Source organism: Phalangium opilio, unplaced genomic scaffold (assembly GCF_054372755.1).
Source record: "Phalangium opilio isolate 3A_F unplaced genomic scaffold, DU_Popi_V2 ptg000013l_1, whole genome shotgun sequence".
Lineage (NCBI taxonomy): Eukaryota > Metazoa > Arthropoda > Arachnida > Opiliones > Phalangiidae > Phalangium > Phalangium opilio.
In genome coordinates this window covers 16,233,469-16,255,215 of record NW_028324148.1, presented here as the reverse complement: position 1 = coordinate 16,255,215, position 21,747 = coordinate 16,233,469, and the positions used below count along the sequence as shown (strand labels likewise).

The window sequence follows — 21,747 nt, the reverse complement described above, 5'->3', positions numbered from 1 at the left end:
GGTTACCTCAGTCACTTCTGCTAATACGCAACCTTGCAGGAAAACAGGATCGGACCCCCTCTCAAAAGGCAAACTATTTTCGAGGACTACACATTTATCTGGGCTAAAAGCCAACCCATATTCCGCTGCGTAGGACCCACAAATATCCAAAATGGCTTGCAGCCCTACCCGCGATTCAGCAACAACAAAAATATCATCCGCAAAAAATCCACCCACTACCCGAGATTCCCGCGTCGCGCCGCCAGGGTACCTAAGCGTAAAACCGAGGTTGGAAGCCCTTAGGGCCCTGTCGAGAGGTTCCAAATATAGTGCAAAGAGGAGAGGAGACAGGGGACACCCCTGTTTTAAACCCACCCCACTGGACACGAAATCTGTTACCACATCCCCAAACCAATACCGGTACTTTACATCCTCATAAAGCCTAGCCAAGAGAGTAACAAAATGACCTGGAATGCCTAGGGTCACCAGTAACGCCCACAACCGAGTCCTACAGACGCTATCGTAAGCCTTTCGTAGGTCCAGAAAAGCGAATAACGCTGAACGTTGTTCAATTCGAGCAATGTCCAACAACTGGTATACTATAAAGAGACTATCAGCCCCTCGCCTATCCCGCCTGAACCCGTTCTGTAGCTCCCCTAAGATATTATTGGTCTCAACAAAATGTTCCAAGCGTGTTTTTAGAATTGCCACAAATACCTTAGAGACGCACTGTGATAAGGCAATTGGCCGGAACGAACTCAGATTTTCAATGTCCTTCCCTCCACCTTTGTACAACAATTTTATTTCCGTGAGGCCCCACGTCTCTGGGACAGTCGAATTTTGTAGGACTCCATTAAATAGTTCGCACAATACCCGACGCGAGCACCCGTTCAGGGATTTTATGAGGTCATACGAAATAGAGTCAGGCCCCGCCGCCTTTCCCGTGGGGAGAGCGTTGAGAACTGTATCAAGCTCATGGGGAAGAATATCATCGTGGAGAGAGTCGTCATACTGCATCTCTACACCGCCTTGCAGCCCGGGAAGGAACGCGTGACATTTTATGAAAGCTTCTTCCTCGGCCTGGTAGAATTCCGAGACTCGTAATCTAATAGCCTCTGGACCTGATATAAGATGGCCCCATGCTGGGTGTCTTCTACGCTATACATATCTTAAAATCGCTATATCTTTTAAACCGTAATAGATAGCGTTAATTTGAAAGCAGAATTAAATAGAGCACTTAATTATCTTCATTAGCTGTAATTTGCATTAAATTTAAGTGATAATTAACTTAATTACAAGCAAAATAAACTTTCAATGTATTTCCTATGGCCCCTTGCTGGGTGTCTTCAACGCTATACATATCTTAAAATCGCTATATCTTTTAAACCGTAATAGATAGCGTTAGATTGAAAGCAGATTTAAATAGAGCACTTAATTAACTTCATTAGGGTTAATTTTCATTTAATTTGAATGATAATTAACTTAATTACAAGCAAAATAAACTTTCAATGTATTTCCTATGGCCCCTTGCTGGGTGTCTTCAACGCTATACATATCTTAAAATCGCTATATCTTTTAAACCGTAATAGATAGCGTTAATTTGAATGCAGATTTAAATAGAGCACTTAATTATCTTCATTAGGTTTAATTTACATTTAATTTAAGTGATAATTAACTTAATTACAGGCAAAATAAACTTTCAATGTATTTCCTATGGCCCCTTGCTGGGTGTCTTCTACGCTATACATATCTTAAAATCGCTATATCTTTTAAACCGTAATAGATCGCGTTAATTTGAAAGCAGAATTAAATAGAGCATTTAATTATCTTCATTAGCTGTAATTTGCATTAAATTTAAGTGATAATTAACTTAATTACAAGCAAAATAAACTTTCAATGTATTTCCTATGGCCCCTTGCTGGGTGTCTTCAACGCTATACATATCTTAAAATCGCTATATCTTTTAAACCGTAATAGATAGCGTTAATTTGAAAGCAGATTTAAATAGAGCACTTAATTATCTTCATTAGGGTTAATTTTCATTTAATTTGAATGATAATTAACTTAATTACAAGCAAAATAAAGTTTCAATGTATTTCCTATGGCCCCTTGCTGGGTGTCTTCAACGCTATACATATCTTAAAATCGCTATATCTTTTAAACCGTAATAGATAGCGTTAATTTGAAAGCAGATTTAAATAGAGCACTTAATTATCTTCATTATCGTTAATTTTCATTTAATTTGAATGATAATTAACTTAATTACAAGCAAAATAAACTTTCAATGTATTTCCTATGAATGAATGAATGAATGTTTTATTGACCCAAAAAATAATAATCCCTTTTGAATCAGGGAGGAACCCGCAAGGGGTTCACAGGTCAAAAATAAAAAAAAAATTTTTACAAGCAAAATACCGACAATAATAATAATACAAAACAAATATCAAATTAATAATACAAATATCAAAATATGCTAACCACAGAACAGGCTAAGGAGGGCGCTGGAGGCGAGCATTTGCCCATTTAGCAAGAAGACATTTAGTTATAACACTTATTGCAATATTTACATCTACATTTACATTGGGACCAAGTGACAGTCTATCAGCCAGCGTGGCAGCCCCAACTTCTTGGTACGGCTCTCTCTCTTTTTCCAAGACTGGACAATATAAAAGTACGTGGGCGACATCCTCCCTATCCGCCCCACAGAGCGGACAGCTACTCTCCGCACTACCAAAGATTTGGGCCAACCGTTCAGCTGTGGGTAGCGCCCCCGACCGAGCCAGGAATAAAAGCCCACTACCAATAGAGTTGTCGTAAAGTGGTTCTAGGCCCGGGCGAGCCTTTAAGGCGTAGAGGTTCAAGCTTGGATGGCGAGCGAGCTCTAACCGCCAACGTGCCTGAGAAGATTCAGCCACCGCCTCATCAACTCGGCTGTACCACCCATGTAGGGATTCAGCAGCCCTTTGCGACAAACCAGCGCCATATTGCTCGTGTAATCGCTCTACGCGCTTTAACCACGTTGTCTTGCGGTTCATCGCCCGGACGTAGAAAAACACCCGCTGTGCAATGCGCGATTCTGCCATAAACATAAGCCGACCCAGATACCGGAGTTTACTTTTGGCCTCCCTCTCCTCGAAAGTAGACCAGGCCATTTCACCTTTGACGGCGCCATAAGAGGTGATAAAATTTCCGCCCAACGCAGCCTTACCCACGGAAAATTGGGCCTGATCAAGGCGGCGACATGTAACAGTGCTGAGACAAAGGACCTCATTTGCGTAAGTAAGGGCCGGGACCGCCACCGCCTTCCAGAGCGTCCTCATGACGCTATATTTATTATAAGAGTGGTAACCCTTATGTTTGATAGCGCCCGCCAGACGGTTTGCCTTCGTCGTCAAAAAATGCTCGTGGCACTCTAAAAACTTTCCCACAGTTGTCAGCTTGACACCAAGGTATGTCACCTCAGACACTTCTGACAAAACGCTGCCCTGAAGGGAAATGGGACCTGACCCACCCTGCATAGACAAATGATTTGAGAGTACCACACATTTTTCAGAGCTAAAAACCAACCCATACTCGGCTGCATAAGACCCACAAATATCTAAAATGGCTTGTAAACCTAAACGGGACTCTGCTGTCACAAAAATATCATCCGCAAAGAAACCCCCCGGTATTCTAAGTTCCTGATTTGCGCTGCCAGGGTATCGAAGAGGGAACCCAAAATTTGATGTTCGCAGGGCCCTATCTAATGGTTCTAGGTATAAAGCAAAAAGAAGCGGTGAGAGAGGACACCCCTGTTTCAACCCTACTCTGCTAGGCATGAAGTCCGTGACTACTCCCCCAAACCAAAAGCGATACTGCACATGCTCGTATAGTGTAGCCAGAAGGGTTACGAAAGGAACTGGAATTCCCAGGGACACTAGGACCGACCACAAACGCGGCCGGCTGACGCTGTCGTAAGCCTTACGTAAGTCTAGAAAAGCAAAAAACACCGGACGTTGCTCAATTCTAGCAATGGCCAACAACTGAGACACTACAAAAATACTATCTGCACCTCTCCTATCCCTCCTGAACCCGTTCTGCAACTCCCCTAAAATATTATTATCTTCAACAAAACGTTCTAAGCGAGCCTTTAAAATCGCTACAAATAATTTAGATATGCACTGTGATAGGGCAATTGGTCGGAACGAAGCGAGATTCTCAGCGTCTTTTCCTCCACCTTTAAATAAAAGTTTTATGTCCGTGAGCCCCCATGACTTTGGGGTAGCCGAATGCCGTATGACACCACTAAACAAATCACATAACACCCCCTTGCTGGGTGTCTTCAACGCTATACATATCTTAAAATCGCTATATCTTTTAAACCGTAATAGATAGCGTTAATTTGAAAGCAGATTTAAATAGAGCACTTAATTATCTTCATTAGGGTTAATTTTCATTTAATTTGAATGATAATTAACTTAATTACAAGCAAAATAAACTTTCAATGTATTTCCTATGGCCCCTTGCTGGGTGTCTTCAACGCTATACATATCTTAAAATCGCTATATCTTTTAAACCGTAATAGATAGCGTTAATTTGAAAGCTGAATTAAATAGAGCACTTAATTATCTTCATTAGGGTTAATTTTCATTTAATTTGAATGATAATTAACTTAATTACAAGCAAAATAAACTTTCAATGTATTTCCTATGGCCCCTTGCTGGGTGTCTTCAACGCTATACATATCTTAAAATCGCTATATCTTTTAAACCGTAATAGATAGCGTTAATTTGAAAGCTGAATTAAATAGAGCACTTAATAATCTTCATTAGGCTTAATTTTCATTTAATTTGAATGATAATTAACTTAATTACAAGCAAAATAAACTTTCAATGTATTTCCTATGGCCCCTTGCTGGGTGTCTTCAACGCTATACATATCTTAAAATCGCTATATCTTTTAAACCGTAATAGATATCGTTAATTTGAAAGCAGATTTAGATAGAGGAGTTAATGGGCATTATTATCCGTAATTTTCATTTAATTTGAATGATAATTAACTGAATTAGAGCCAAAAACATTTTCAATGTAATTCCAACGCGAAAACCGTTAGTTAGTTTTGTGCTACGCCATCTATAGCGAGATAAATGAACTGCGTTAATGTTATTTAAACTTTCAAGTTTCAAAGAAATATTTGCGTAGTTAATTACGACTATTTAAGCTTCAATTGCCTCTGTAATCAAAATAATTAAACATTGTAGTTTTTAACATCGGCGCTTGCCTTGTATAGATGTCGCCACACTATTAGTCCGAATTCTATAAATCGTTATATCTTTTAAACCGTAATAGATAGCGTTAATTTCAAAGCAGATTTAGATAGAGTAGTTAATGGGCATTATTATCCGTAATTTTCATTTAATTTGAATGATAATTAACTTAATTAGAAGCAAAATAAGATTTTATGGTATAGGTGTTTTCGGATCTCAAATTTCAAAAAAAGCCGCTGCGTTAATAGTGTGGCGACATCTATACAATACAAACTCAAATATTATTTGAATTTAAAACTACAATGTTTAATTATTTTGATTGCAGTTAATACTATACCTTACTTATTCATAAGTAATTCTGCAATTATTTCTTTGAAACAACAAAGTTTTAATTAATCACAATGCAGTTCAATTTTTAACATATAGATGGCGAAACCCGCCTATCAAGATACAAGTATAGACGGAGTAGCAAGAATATGTGTAGCTAGAGCGAGAATGGAGAAATACATAGCTGGAATCGCCTTCTTTGTGTCGTTACTGCCGTCGTGACGTCGTAATCAATCAAAACTACGCAATATTTATTGGCCAGAATGTCCAGTGAGCCCCCCTTTAGTTTTTAATAGGACATTAAAATATTATTAAACAATGCTTAATTCTCTGTGCTTATTTCCGGTCCTATCTGTGGCCGGCATCAGCTGAGTTCATCATGGCAGCCTGTGCTTAGCTCCTGTGTGACATTTCGTGTTTGCACCTTTATTTAGTTTAATTGAACCAAGTTCTTTCGTTAATTGCAATTAAAAATGGTTAGTGTAGAACACAAGATAGGCCTTTTTAAATGTAATTAACGCATTTTAATTTAATATTTGGGGCAACCCGCTGCTATAATGGATACAAAACAACCCCCAAAAGTACTTGGGGCGTTTACAGCGTTGCCAGACGTACCATAATTATGGTACTTTACAATAATTTCGAGTTAAATTTATCGCTGTACCATAATTTCGTTAGCGTACTATATGGTACGCTTTTGTACCATAATTTCACCAAAGTGTACCATATTTGACAATAATTTCAAAATATTTTTTGGGACTACTGAAAAATCATCATGGCTATCTTATTTTCATCTTTTCGGTTTTTGCAATGAAGAAAGTTGAACGAGCACTTAGGCACAGCTCACTGCCGCACTCAAACGTATATACGGGCGCGCGCCTTGGGGTAGTTTTCGTTTTTGCATGATCGAGTGAGTGGGTGTGGCGGGAATACTGGCGCTGCCGCGTGGGTAGGCACAGTGTTAGTTACTGCAACGTGTTGGAATGGCCGCAATGGCGGGAAAAGGGGAACTAGTACGTCCAAGTTTACATTATTAATTTCGTGTTTTATATTACGTTTATATTTAATTAATATGATTTAAAATATTTATTATATATATAAAACTTACTACTAATTATATAGAAATTTAAATATATTTTATATATATTAAAATTTATGTATTTAAAAGATATAAAATCGTATTAGCCGTAAACTTTGCTTGAAAAGACGTTAATTCAAATTTCCCGCCTAAAATTTAACATTTCCAGCCCAAAAATTCACATTCCACGCCCAAAATTTCAAATTTCCCGCCCAAAATAGTGCGTACCAGAATTTTAACGAAAAAACCATAATTTTTGAGTCCAGGTACTATAATTCCGGTTTCAAAATCTGGCAACGCTGGGCGTTTAAAACCAGTCGTGTTATCCAAGTAGAGACTGTTATCAAAAGACATGCATGGCAAGGAGCTGTACAGCCGCTACATCGTTCTCCGCTGAAAAATCACTTTGTGTGGGCTCCTACAGTTTGAAGAAACTCGAGTAACACTTCGCTTAATGCCTGGTAAGTACCTCTTTAATTAATTATCGTGTCCAATTATTATAGCATTAAAATGTAAAGAGCTCAAAAGGTACAGGCTCCAAATGGTTTACGTTAGGCTTAGGTTTTATGGCTCGTAACTCTGGTTCTACTAGAGATACGGGGATGTCCTTTGAGTATGTTATAGTCCAATTTGTCCGCTTTCCAACGATACTAAAAACACAGGGCTACGACAAACGGGGGTCGAGTAATTAAGCAAAATTTTAATAAACATTCGCTCCGTTGAATTAAGACGGACTTATTTTACAAAACACCCATTAACTCCGGTTCTACTAGAGATACGGGGTTGTCCTTTGAGTATGTTATAGTCCTATTTGTCCCCTTTCCAACGATACTAAAAACTTAGGAATAGGACAAACAGGGGCCGAGTAATTAAGCAAAACGTAAACAATCAAACCCCACCATAGGATTAACATTAGACTATACTTTGCAGGCTCGTAACTCTGGTTCTATGATCCTATAGTCCAACGGGGCAAGAAGGGCAGGTCCAGTCTAAGAAGGCCAGTTTCAAAAATACTCACCAAGGAAAGAAATGAAAATGAAAACTCATTCAAATTTGTAATTTTTTAATAAAATTCATGGAAAACTCATTGAAATTTTTTTAATACACTTCTGAAACCATTTTTTTCCGATTCCTCGCCTTGAAATTAATCAGGAAATATATTTTCCTTGTTAATGTACCTTAATTAGAAGCCGTAATTAAGGGAAATGCTCAACTGGGGGAAGCGTCACACTTCTAGTTAGACTGTTACTTATAATTTTCACACTAAACTTTGGAGGCTCGTAACTCTGGTTCTACTAGAGATACCCGGATGTCCTTTGAGTATGTCATAGTCCTATTTGTCCCCTCTCCAACGATACTAAAAACGTAAGGTTCCACCAATCAGGGGCCGAGGAATTAGGGAAAATGTTCATAAACATTTGCTCCATAGGATTAAGACGGACTTATTTTACATAACACCTATTAACTCCGGTTCTACTAGAGATGCCGGGATGTCCTTTGAGTATGTCATAGTCCTATTTGTCCCCTTTCCAAGGATACTTAAAACTTAGAGCTACGACAAACAGGGGCCGAGTAATTAAGCAAAATGTTCATAACCACCATACCCTCCGTTACACTAACCTTTGGAGGCTCGTAACTCTGCTTCTAACCTTTACGTGTTACTGTTATGACGTTTAGCTTAGGATAGGGTTGTTTTAGAGACATTTTGACCCTTAGAAGGGCAGATACGGAAGGTTTTTCCCGTTTTATGGCTCTATCTATCTCACTCGTTTAACCAAACAACTGGGTCATTCGTTTAGCTTACCCACCCCTGGACACAAAACTTAAAAGCGCTATATCTTTTAAACCGTAAAAGATAGAGCTAATTCGAAAGCAGATCTAGATAGAGCACTTAATGGAGATTATTAGCTGTAATTTTCATTAAATTTGAATCATAAATAACTTAATTAGAAGCAAAATAGATTTTCCTGATCGCCAATTTCAAAAAATTCCGCTGCGTTAATAGTGTGGCGACATCTATACAATACGAGCTCAAATATTATTTGAATTTAAAACTACAATGTTTAATTATTTTAATTACAGAATAGAATGAAGCTTACATAGTCAAAATTAACTATGCAATTATCTCTTTGAAACTACAAAGTTTTAATTAACCCTAATGCAGTTCATTTTTCCACATATAGATGGCGATACACGTTCCATGGTAATGCCTCTTAAAGGTAGAGGTACAAGGGCAACTCAACTAAAAAGTGAACACATTAGTGTCTGCTATTCCTCCCTGCGCTTGGTGGTGCTATGGGGTTAGCCGCGTCCAAAAAACTGGTGAGTAAAAATTCCAATGTAATCTTTTTTTTCCATCTCCCGCCGTAGTGGCAGCGAGATGAGAGAGAATTTTTCACAATTTCAATTTGCGCTTATTTTTGATTTCCAATCGAAATTAACTTAATTATTTAATTTAAATACACTTAATCTGAAAGATTAAAACCTCCTGAATCCGATGGTGCTAGTCGCGTCTCTCTACGACTAACCGTTAATTAACTACGCAATTAAACGTCCCGAAACGCAGCCCGTTTTTTCAGTTTTCTTTCTTTCCAAGTCTTTTTGCCTTTCTAATTAACATTAATTTAAGTTTAATTAACCGATTCTGACGTAGAAAACTGTGAGGAATCGATTGAAAGTGGTCCCAATATCGCCCGACTAACGGTTCATTAGTTATTGCACTAATTAAGACCATCCCCGTTCCAAACTGTGGAAACACCCTGTACATTATTGGTTCCAATTTATGTTGATATTCAATTATTCATTAATTAGAGTTAATACCTTAATTATCTTAATTTTTAAATGAATATTCTTATTGTGTGTTGTCACGTGACCCGTTAAATATATTTTTCTCGTTAATATACCTTAATTAGAAGCCGTAACTCTGGTTCTAGTAGTGATACGGGGATGTCCTTTGAGTATGTTATAGATCAATTTGTCCCCCATCTAACCATACTAAAAACTTTGGGCTACGACAAACAGGGGCCAAGTAATTAAGCAAAACGTAAAGAAACAAACTCCTCCATAGGAAATGCTTTAGACTATACTTTGCAGGCTCGTAACTCTGTTTCTACTAGAGATACGGGGATGTCGTTTGAGTATGTTATAGCCCAATTTATCCTCCATCCAACCATACTAAAACCTTAGGGCTACGACAAACAGGGGCCGAGTAATTAAGCAAAACGTAAAGAAACAAACCCCTCCATAGGAAATGCATTAAACTAAATTTTGGAGGCTCGGAACTCTGGTTCTACCAGAGATACGGGGATGTAAATAATGTGACCTTGACACAAATGTTCGGATAATTATAAAGGTCTTTACATATCCCAAGCGAAAAAAAAAACTTCGCGGTTTCGAACCTGTGGCCTTCCGTGAGTGAGGCGGATGTGTTAACCACTACACTACAGATATGTTATTATGGGTGACCGAGAATACAGGGCCGAGTAATTAAGGAAAAAGTAAAGAAACAACTCCTTCCATAGGAATAGCATTAGACCCAACTTTGGAGGCTCGTAACTCTGGTTCTAGTAGAGATAAGGGGATGTCCTTTGAGAATGTTATAGTGCAATTTGTACCCCATCTGACCATACTAAAAACGTAGGGCTACGACAAACATGGGCCAAGTAATTAAGCAAAACGTAAACGAACAACCCCTCCATAGGAAAAGCGTTTGACCCAATTTTGGAGGCTCGTAACTCTGGTTCTAGTAGTGATACGGGGATGTCCTTTGAGTATGTTATAGATCAATTTGTCCCCCATCCAACCATACTATAAACTTAGGGCTACGACAAACAGGGGCCAAGTAATTAAGCAAAACGTAAACAAACAAACCCTCCATAGGAATTGCATTAGACCCAACTTTGCGGCCTCGTAACTCTGGGTCTAGTAGAGTTACGGGGATGTAAATAATGTGACCTTGACACAAATGTTCGGATAATTATAAAGGTCTTTACATATCCCAAGCAAAAAAAAAAAAAAAACTTCGCGGTTTCGAACCTGTAGACTTCCGGGAGTGAGGCGGACATGATAACCACTGCACTACAGATATGTTCTGATGTTTGATCGAAAATACAGGCCAAATATTTAAGCAAAACGTGAACAAACAAACCCCTCCATAGGAAATGCATTAGACCCAATTTTGCAGGGTCGTAACTGTGGGTCTAGTAGAGATACGGGGATGTCCTTTGAGTATGTTATAGTTAAATTTGTCCCCCATCTAACTATACTAAAGACTTTGGGCTGCGACAAACAGGGGCCAAGTAATTAAGCAAAACGTAAACAAACAACCCCTCCATAGGAATTGCATTTTAGACCCAACTTTGCAGCCTCGTAACTCTGTTTCTACTAGAGATACGGGGATGTCCTTTGAGTATGTTATAGCCCAATTTGCCCCCCATCTAACCATACTAAAAACTTTGGGCTACGACAAACAGGGGCCAAGTAATTAAGCAAAACGTAAAGAAACAAACTCCTCCATAGGAAATGCTTTAGACTATACTTTGCAGGCTCGTAACTCTGTTTCTACTAGAGATACGGGGATGTCGTTTGAGTATGTTATAGCCCAATTTGTCCCCCATCCTACTATACCAAAGGTTTGGGGTTGCGTCATATAGGGGCCGAGAAATTAAGCGAAATATTCAAAAACATGCCATAAAAATAGCGTCACACCCAACTTTAGAGTCTCGTAACTCTGGTTCTAATAGACATAGGGGGATGTCCTCTGAGTATGTTATAGTCCAATTTGTCCCCCATCCAACCATACCAAGAACATAGGGCTACGACAAACAGGGGCCGAGATATTAAGCAAAATGTTCGTCAACGTATGGTATCTTCTCACCTTTATTTGCTATGTTACTTATGATTTTAGCACTGAACTTTGTAGGCTCATAACTCTCGTTCTATTAGAGATACGGGGATCTCCTTTGGATATGTTATAGTACTCTTTGCTCCCCATACAAGGATACTTTAAACTTGAGGCTACCTCAATATCGTCGTCAACTTATTTTTTGTCTCACTTATTGTTAGGAGGTTACTTTTGATTTTTGAAAATAAACTTTGCAGGCTCGTAACTCTTTTTCTAGTAGAGATACGCGGATGTCCTTTGAGTATGTTATAGCCCAATTTGTCCCCCATCTAACCATACTAAAAACTTTGGGCTACGACAAACTGGGGCCGAGTACTTAAGCAAAACGTAAAGAAACAAACCCCTCCATAGGAAATGCATTAAACTAAATTTTGGAGGCTCGGAACTCTGGTTCTACCAGAGATACGGGGATGTAAATAATGTGACCTTGACACAAATGTTCGGATAATTATAAAGGTCTTTACATATCCCAAGCGAAAAAAAAAACTTCGCGGTTTCGAACCTGTGGCCTTCCGTGAGTGAGGCGGATGTGTTAACCACTACACTACAGATATGTTATTATGGGTGACCGAGAATACAGGGCCGAGTAATTAAGGAAAAAGTAAAGAAACAACTCCTTCCATAGGAATAGCATTAGACCCAACTTTGGAGGCTCGTAACTCTGGTTCTAGTAGAGATAAGGGGATGTCCTTTGAGAATGTTATAGTGCAATTTGTCCCCCATCTGACCATACTAAAAACGTAGGGCTACGACAAACATGGGCCAAGTAATTAAGCAAAACGTAAACGAACAACCCCTCCATAGGAAAAGCGTTTGACCCAATTTTGGAGGCTCGTAACTCTGGTTCTAGTAGTGATACGGGGATGTCCTTTGAGTATGTTATAGATCAATTTGTCCCCCATCCAACCATACTATAAACTTAGGGCTACGACAAACAGGGGCCAAGTAATTAAGCAAAACGTAAACAAACAAACCCTCCATAGGAATTGCATTAGACCCAACTTTGCGGCCTCGTAACTCTGGGTCTAGTAGAGTTACGGGGATGTAAATAATGTGACCTTGACACAAATGTTCGGATAATTATAAAGGTCTTTACATATCCCAAGCAAAAAAAAAAAAAAAAACTTCGCGGTTTCGAACCTGTAGACTTCCGGGAGTGAGGCGGACATGATAACCACTGCACTACAGATATGTTCTGATGTTTGATCGAAAATACAGGCCAAATATTTAAGCAAAACGTGAACAAACAAACCCCTCCATAGGAAATGCATTAGACCCAATTTTGCAGGCTCGTAACTGTGGGTCTAGTAGAGATACGGGGATGTCCTTTGAGTATGTTATAGTTAAATTTGTCCCCCATCTAACTATACTAAAGACTTTGGGCTGCGACAAACAGGGGCCAAGTAATTAAGCAAAACGTAAACAAACAACCCCTCCATAGGAATTGCATTTTAGACCCAACTTTGCAGCCTCGTAACTCTGTTTCTACTAGAGATACGGGGATGTCCTTTGAGTATGTTATAGCCCAATTTGCCCCCCATCTAACCATACTAAAAACTTTGGGCTACGACAAACAGGGGCCAAGTAATTAAGCAAAACGTAAAGAAACAAACTCCTCCATAGGAAATGCTTTAGACTATACTTTGCAGGCTCGTAACTCTGTTTCTACTAGAGATACGGGGATGTCGTTTGAGTATGTTATAGCCCAATTTGTCCCCCATCCTACTATACCAAAGGTTTGGGGTTGCGTCATATAGGGGCCGAGAAATTAAGCGAAATATTCAAAAACATGCCATAAAAATAGCGTCACACCCAACTTTAGAGTCTCGTAACTCTGGTTCTAATAGACATAGGGGGATGTCCTCTGAGTATGTTATAGTCCAATTTGTCCCCCATCCAACCATACCAAGAACATAGGGCTACGACAAACAGGGGCCGAGATATTAAGCAAAATGTTCGTCAACGTATGGTATCTTCTCACCTTTATTTGCTATGTTACTTATGATTTTAGCACTGAACTTTGTAGGCTCATAACTCTCGTTCTATTAGAGATACGGGGATCTCCTTTGGATATGTTATAGTACTCTTTGCTCCCCATACAAGGATACTTTAAACTTGAGGCTACCTCAATATCGTCGTCAACTTATTTTTTGTCTCACTTATTGTTAGGAGGTTACTTTTGATTTTTGAAAATAAACTTTGCAGGCTCGTAACTCTTTTTCTAGTAGAGATACGCGGATGTCCTTTGAGTATGTTATAGCCCAATTTGTCCCCCATCTAACCATACTAAAAACTTTGGGCTACGACAAACTGGGGCCGAGTACTTAAGCAAAACGTAAAGAAACAAACCCCTCCATAGGAAATGCATTAAACTAAATTTTGGAGGCTCGGAACTCTGGTTCTACCAGAGATACGGGGATGTAAATAATGTGACCTTGACACAAATGTTCGGATAATTATAAAGGTCTTTACATATCCCAAGCGAAAAAAAAAACTTCGCGGTTTCGAACCTGTGGCCTTCCGTGAGTGAGGCGGATGTGTTAACCACTACACTACAGATATGTTATTATGGGTGACCGAGAATACAGGGCCGAGTAATTAAGGAAAAAGTAAAGAAACAACTCCTTCCATAGGAATAGCATTAGACCCAACTTTGGAGGCTCGTAACTCTGGTTCTAGTAGAGATAAGGGGATGTCCTTTGAGAATGTTATAGTGCAATTTGTCCCCCATCTGACCATACTAAAAACGTAGGGCTACGACAAACATGGGCCAAGTAATTAAGCAAAACGTAAACGAACAACCCCTCCATAGGAAAAGCGTTTGACCCAATTTTGGAGGCTCGTAACTCTGGTTCTAGTAGTGATACGGGGATGTCCTTTGAGTATGTTATAGATCAATTTGTCCCCCATCCAACCATACTATAAACTTAGGGCTACGACAAACAGGGGCCAAGTAATTAAGCAAAACGTAAACAAACAAACCCTCCATAGGAATTGCATTAGACCCAACTTTGCGGCCTCGTAACTCTGGGTCTAGTAGAGTTACGGGGATGTAAATAATGTGACCTTGACACAAATGTTCGGATAATTATAAAGGTCTTTACATATCCCAAGCAAAAAAAAAAAAAAAAACTTCGCGGTTTCGAACCTGTAGACTTCCGGGAGTGAGGCGGACATGATAACCACTGCACTACAGATATGTTCTGATGTTTGATCGAAAATACAGGCCAAATATTTAAGCAAAACGTGAACAAACAAACCCCTCCATAGGAAATGCATTAGACCCAATTTTGCAGGCTCGTAACTGTGGGTCTAGTAGAGATACGGGGATGTCCTTTGAGTATGTTATAGTTAAATTTGTCCCCCATCTAACTATACTAAAGACTTTGGGCTGCGACAAACAGGGGCCAAGTAATTAAGCAAAACGTAAACAAACAACCCCTCCATAGGAATTGCATTTTAGACCCAACTTTGCAGCCTCGTAACTCTGTTTCTACTAGAGATACGGGGATGTCCTTTGAGTATGTTATAGCCCAATTTGCCCCCCATCTAACCATACTAAAAACTTTGGGCTACGACAAACAGGGGCCAAGTAATTAAGCAAAACGTAAAGAAACAAACTCCTCCAAAGGAAATGCTTTAGACTATACTTTGCAGGCTCGTAACTCTGTTTCTACTAGAGATACGGGGATGTCGTTTGAGTATGTTATAGCCCAATTTGTCCCCCATCCTACTATACCAAAGGTTTGGGGTTGCGTCATATAGGGGCCGAGAAATTAAGCGAAATATTCAAAAACATGCCATAAAAATAGCGTCACACCCAACTTTAGAGTCTCGTAACTCTGGTTCTAATAGACATAGGGGGATGTCCTCTGAGTATGTTATAGTCCAATTTGTCCCCCATCCAACCATACCAAGAACATAGGGCTACGACAAACAGGGGCCGAGATATTAAGCAAAATGTTCGTCAACGTATGGTATCTTCTCACCTTTATTTGCTATGTTACTTATGATTTTAGCACTGAACTTTGTAGGCTCATAACTCTCGTTCTATTAGAGATACGGGGATCTCCTTTGGATATGTTATAGTACTCTTTGCTCCCCATACAAGGATACTTTAAACTTGAGGCTACCTCAATATCGTCGTCAACTTATTTTTTGTCTCACTTATTGTTAGGAGGTTACTTTTGATTTTTGAAAATAAACTTTGACGGCTCGTAACTCTTTTTCTAGTAGAGATACGCGGATGTCCTTTGAGTATGTTATAGCCCAATTTGTCCCCCATCTAACCATACTAAAAACTTTGGGCTACGACAAACTGGGGCCGAGTACTTAAGCAAAACGTAAAGAAACAAACCCCTCCATAGGAAATGCATTAAACTAAATTTTGGAGGCTCGGAACTCTGGTTCTACCAGAGATACGGGGATGTAAATAATGTGACCTTGACACAAATGTTCGGATAATTATAAAGGTCTTTACATATCCCAAGCGAAAAAAAAACTTCGCGGTTTCGAACCTGTGGCCTTCCGTGAGTGAGGCGGATGTGTTAACCACTACACTACAGATATGTTATTATGGGTGACCGAGAATACAGGGCCGAGTAATTAAGGAAAAAGTAAAGAAACAACTCCTTCCATAGGAATAGCATTAGACCCAACTTTGGAGGCTCGTAACTCTGGTTCTAGTAGAGATAAGGGGATGTCCTTTGAGAATGTTATAGTGCAATTTGTCCCCCATCTGACCATACTAAAAACGTAGGGCTACGACAAACATGGGCCAAGTAATTAAGCAAAACGTAAACGAACAACCCCTCCATAGGAAAAGCGTTTGACCCAATTTTGGAGGCTCGTAACTCTGGTTCTAGTAGTGATACGGGGATGTCCTTTGAGTATGTTATAGATCAATTTGTCCCCCATCCAACCATACTATAAACTTAGGGCTACGACAAACAGGGGCCAAGTAATTAAGCAAAACGTAAACAAACAAACCCTCCATAGGAATTGCATTAGACCCAACTTTGCGGCCTCGTAACTCTGGGTCTAGTAGAGTTACGGGGATGTAAATAATGTGACCTTGACACAAATGTTCGGATAATTATAAAGGTCTTTACATATCCCAAGCGAAAAAAAAAAAAAAAACTTCGCGGTTTCGAACCTGTAGACTTCCGGGAGTGAGGCGGACATGATAACCACTGCACTACAGATATGTTCTGATGTTTGATCGAAAATACAGGCCAAATATTTAAGCAAAACGTGAACAAACAAACCCCTCCATAGGAAATGCATTAGACCCAATTTTGCAGGGTCGTAACTGTGGGTCTAGTAGAGATACGGGGATGTCCTTTGAGTATGTTATAGCCCAATTTGCCCCCCATCTAACCATACTAAAAACTTTGGGCTACGACAAACAGGGGCCAAGTAATTAAGCAAAACGTAAAGAAACAAACTCCTCCATAGGAAATGCTTTAGACTATACTTTGCAGGCTCGTAACTCTGTTTCTACTAGAGATACGGGGATGTCGTTTGAGTATGTTATAGCCCAATTTGTCCCCCATCCTACTATACCAAAGGTTTGGGGTTGCGTCATATAGGGGCCGAGAAATTAAGCGAAATATTCAAAAACATGCCATAAAAATAGCGTCACACCCAACTTTAGAGTCTCGTAACTCTGGTTCTAATAGACATAGGGGGATGTCCTCTGAGTATGTTATAGTCCAATTTGTCCCCCATCCAACCATACCAAGAACATAGGGCTACGACAAACAGGGGCCGAGATATTAAGCAAAATGTTCGTCAACGTATGGTATCTTCTCACCTTTATTTGCTATGTTACTTATGATTTTAGCACTGAACTTTGTAGGCTCATAACTCTCGTTCTATTAGAGATACGGGGATCTCCTTTGGATATGTTATAGTACTCTTTGCTCCCCATACAAGGATACTTTAAACTTGAGGCTACCTCAATATCGTCGTCAACTTATTTTTTGTCTCACTTATTGTTAGGAGGTTACTTTTGATTTTTGAAAATAAACTTTGCAGGCTCGTAACTCTTTTTCTAGTAGAGATACGCGGATGTCCTTTGAGTATGTTATAGCCCAATTTGTCCCCCATCTAACCATACTAAAAACTTTGGGCTACGACAAACTGGGGCCGAGTACTTAAGCAAAACGTAAAGAAACAAACCCCTCCATAGGAAATGCATTAAACTAAATTTTGGAGGCTCGGAACTCTGGTTCTACCAGAGATACGGGGATGTAAATAATGTGACCTTGACACAAATGTTCGGATAATTATAAAGGTCTTTACATATCCCAAGCGAAAAAAAAAACTTCGCGGTTTCGAACCTGTGGCCTTCCGTGAGTGAGGCGGATGTGTTAACCACTACACTACAGATATGTTATTATGGGTGACCGAGAATACAGGGCCGAGTAATTAAGGAAAAAGTAAAGAAACAACTCCTTCCATAGGAATAGCATTAGACCCAACTTTGGAGGCTCGTAACTCTGGTTCTAGTAGAGATAAGGGGATGTCCTTTGAGAATGTTATAGTGCAATTTGTCCCCCATCTGACCATACTAAAAACGTAGGGCTACGACAAACATGGGCCAAGTAATTAAGCAAAACGTAAACGAACAACCCCTCCATAGGAAAAGCGTTTGACCCAAATTTGGAGGCTCGTAACTCTGGTTCTAGTAGTGATACGGGGATGTCCTTTGAGTATGTTATAGATCAATTTGTCCCCCATCCAACCATACTATAAACTTAGGGCTACGACAAACAGGGGCCAAGTAATTAAGCAAAACGTAAACAAACAAACCCTCCATAGGAATTGCATTAGACCCAACTTTGCGGCCTCGAAACTCTGGGTCTAGTAGAGTTACGGGGATGTAAATAATGTGACCTTGACACAAATGTTCGGATAATTATAAAGGTCTTTACATATCCCAAGCGAAAAAAAAAAAAAAAAACTTCGCGGTTTCGAACCTGTAGACTTCCGGGAGTGAGGCGGACATGATAACCACTGCACTACAGATATGTTCTGATGTTTGATCGAAAATACAGGCCAAATATTTAAGCAAAACGTGAACAAACAAACCCCTCCATAGGAAATGCATTAGACCCAATTTTGCAGGGTCGTAACTGTGGGTCTAGTAGAGATACGGGGATGTCCTTTGAGTATGTTATAGTTAAATTTGTCCCCCATCTAACTATACTAAAGACTTTGGGCTGCGACAAACAGGGGCCAAGTAATTAAGCAAAACGTAAACAAACAACCCCTCCATAGGAATTGCATTTTAGACCCAACTTTGCAGCCTCGTAACTCTGTTTCTACTAGAGATACGGGGATGTCCTTTGAGTATGTTATAGCCCAATTTGCCCCCCATCTAACCATACTAAAAACTTTGGGCTACGACAAACAGGGGCCAAGTAATTAAGCAAAACGTAAAGAAACAAACTCCTCCATAGGAAATGCTTTAGACTATACTTTGCAGGCTCGTAACTCTGTTTCTACTAGAGATACGGGGATGTCGTTTGAGTATGTTATAGCCCAATTTGTCCCCCATCCTACTATACCAAAGGTTTGGGGTTGCGTCATATAGGGGCCGAGAAATTAAGCGAAATATTCAAAAACATGCCATAAAAATAGCGTCACACCCAACTTTAGAGTCTCGTAACTCTGGTTCTAATAGACATAGGGGGATGTCCTCTGAGTATGTTATAGTCCAATTTGTCCCCCATCCAACCATACCAAGAACATAGGGCTACGACAAACAGGGGCCGAGATATTAAGCAAAATGTTCGTCAACGTATGGTATCTTCTCACCTTTATTTGCTATGTTACTTATGATTTTAGCACTGAACTTTGTAGGCTCATAACTCTCGTTCTATTAGAGATACGGGGATCTCCTTTGGATATGTTATAGTACTCTTTGCTCCCCATACAAGGATACTTTAAACTTGAGGCTACCTCAATATCGTCGTCAACTTATTTTTTGTCTCACTTATTGTTAGGAGGTTACTTTTGATTTTTGAAAATAAACTTTGCAGGCTCGTAACTCTTTTTCTAGTAGAGATACGCGGATGTCCTTTGAGTATGTTATAGCCCAATTTGTCCCCCATCTAACCATACTAAAAACTTTGGGCTACGACAAACTGGGGCCGAGTACTTAAGCAAAACGTAAAGAAACAAACCCCTCCATAGGAAATGCATTAAACTAAATTTTGGAGGCTCGGAACTCTGGTTCTACCAGAGATACGGGGATGTAAATAATGTGACCTTGACACAAATGTTCGGATAATTATAAAGGTCTTTACATATCCCAAGCGAAAAAAAAAACTTCGCGGTTTCGAACCTGCGGCCTTCCGTGAGTGAGGCGGATGTGTTAACCACTACACTACAGATATGTTATTATGGGTGACCGAGAATACAGGGCCGAGTAATTAAGGAAAAAGTAAAGAAACAACTCCTTCCATAGGAATAGCATTAGACCCAACTTTGGAGGCTCGTAACTCTGGTTCTAGTAGAGATAAGGGGATGTCCTTTGAGAATGTTATAGTGCAATTTGTCCCCCATCTGACCATACTAAAAACGTAGGGCTACGACAAACATGGGCCAAGTAATTAAGCAAAACGTAAACGAACAACCCCTCCATAGGAAAAGCGTTTGACCCAATTTTGGAGGCTCGTAACTCTGGTTCTAGTAGTGATACGGGGATGTCCTTTGAGTATGTTATAGATCAATTTGTCCCCCATCCAACCATACTATAAACTTAGGGCTACGACAAACAGGGGCCAAGTAATTAAGCAAAACGTAAACAAACAAACCCTCCATAGGAATTGCATTAGACCCAACTTTGCGGCCTCGTAACTCTGGGTCTAGTAGAGTTACGGGGATGTAAATAATGTGACCTTGACACAAATGTTCGAATAATTATAAAGGTCTTTACATATCCCAAGCGAAAAAAAAAAAAAAAAAACTTCGCGGTTTCGAACCTGTAGACTTCCGGGAGTGAGGCGGACATGATAACCACTGCACTACAGATATGTTCTGATGTTTGATCGAAAATACAGGCCAAATATTTAAGCAAAACGTGAACAAACAAACCCCTCCATAGGAAATGCATTAGACCCAATTTTGCAGGCTCGTAACTGTGGGTCTAGTAGAGATACGGGGATGTCCTTTGAGTATGTTATAGTTAAATTTGTCCCCCATCTAACTATACTAAAGACTTTGGGCTGCGACAAACAGGGGCCAAGTAATTAAGCAAAACGTAAACAAACAACCCCTCCATAGGAATTGCATTTTAGACCCAACTTTGCAGCCTCGTAACTCTGTTTCTACTAGAGATACGGGGATGTCCTTTGAGTATGTTATAGCCCAATTTGCCCCCCATCTAACCATACTAAAAACTTTGGGCTACGACAAACAGGGGCCAAGTAATTAAGCAAAACGTAAAGAAACAAACTCCTCCATAGGAAATGCTTTAGACTATACTTTGCAGGCTCGTAACTCTGTTTCTACTAGAGATACGGGGATGTCGTTTGAGTATGTTATAGCCCAATTTGTCCCCCATCCTACTATACCAAAGGTTTGGGGTTGCGTCATATAGGGGCCGAGAAATTAAGCGAAATATTCAAAAACATGCCATAAAAATAGCGTCACACCCAACTTTAGAGTCTCGTAACTCTGGTTCTAATAGACATAGGGGGATGTCCTCTGAGTATGTTATAGTCCAATTTGTCCCCCATCCAACCATACCAAGAACATAGGGCTACGACAAACAGGGGCCGAGATATTAAGCAAAATGTTCGTCAACGTATGGTATCTTCTCACCTTTATTTGCTATGTTACTTATGATTTTAGCACTGAACTTTGTAGGCTCATAACTCTCGTTCTATTAGAGATACGGGGATCTCCTTTGGATATGTTATAGTACTCTTTGCTCCCCATACAAGGATACTTTAAACTTGAGGCTACCTCAATATCGTCGTCAACTTATTTTTTGTCTCACTTATTGTTAGGAGGTTACTTTTGATTTTTGAAAATAAACTTTGCAGGCTCGTAACTCTTTTTCTAGTAGAGATACGCGGATGTCCTTTGAGTATGTTATAGCCCAATTTGTCCCCCATCTAACCATACTAAAAACTTTGGGCTACGACAAACTGGGGCCGAGTACTTAAGCAAAACGTAAAGAAACAAACCCCTCCATAGGAA

The 21,747-nt window shown here is 39.7% G+C and overlaps 1 long non-coding RNA gene across 3 annotated transcripts; it reads left to right on the top strand.

Moving 5' to 3' along the window:
• Positions 1 to 5,835: 5,835 nt before the first annotated feature.
• LOC149709602 (uncharacterized) lies at positions 5,836 to 7,716 on the top strand. 3 transcript variants are annotated; one of them, XR_016381387.1, is made up of 3 exons: positions 5,836 to 6,061; positions 6,964 to 7,090; positions 7,560 to 7,716. It is a non-coding gene; the product is annotated as an uncharacterized LOC149709602 (long non-coding RNA). The 3 variants fall into 3 exon arrangements; XR_016381388.1 differs by having other exon boundaries at positions 5,949 to 5,967; XR_016381386.1 differs by lacking the exon at positions 5,836 to 6,061 and having other exon boundaries at positions 6,929 to 7,090.
• Positions 7,717 to 21,747: the final 14,031 nt, after the last annotated feature.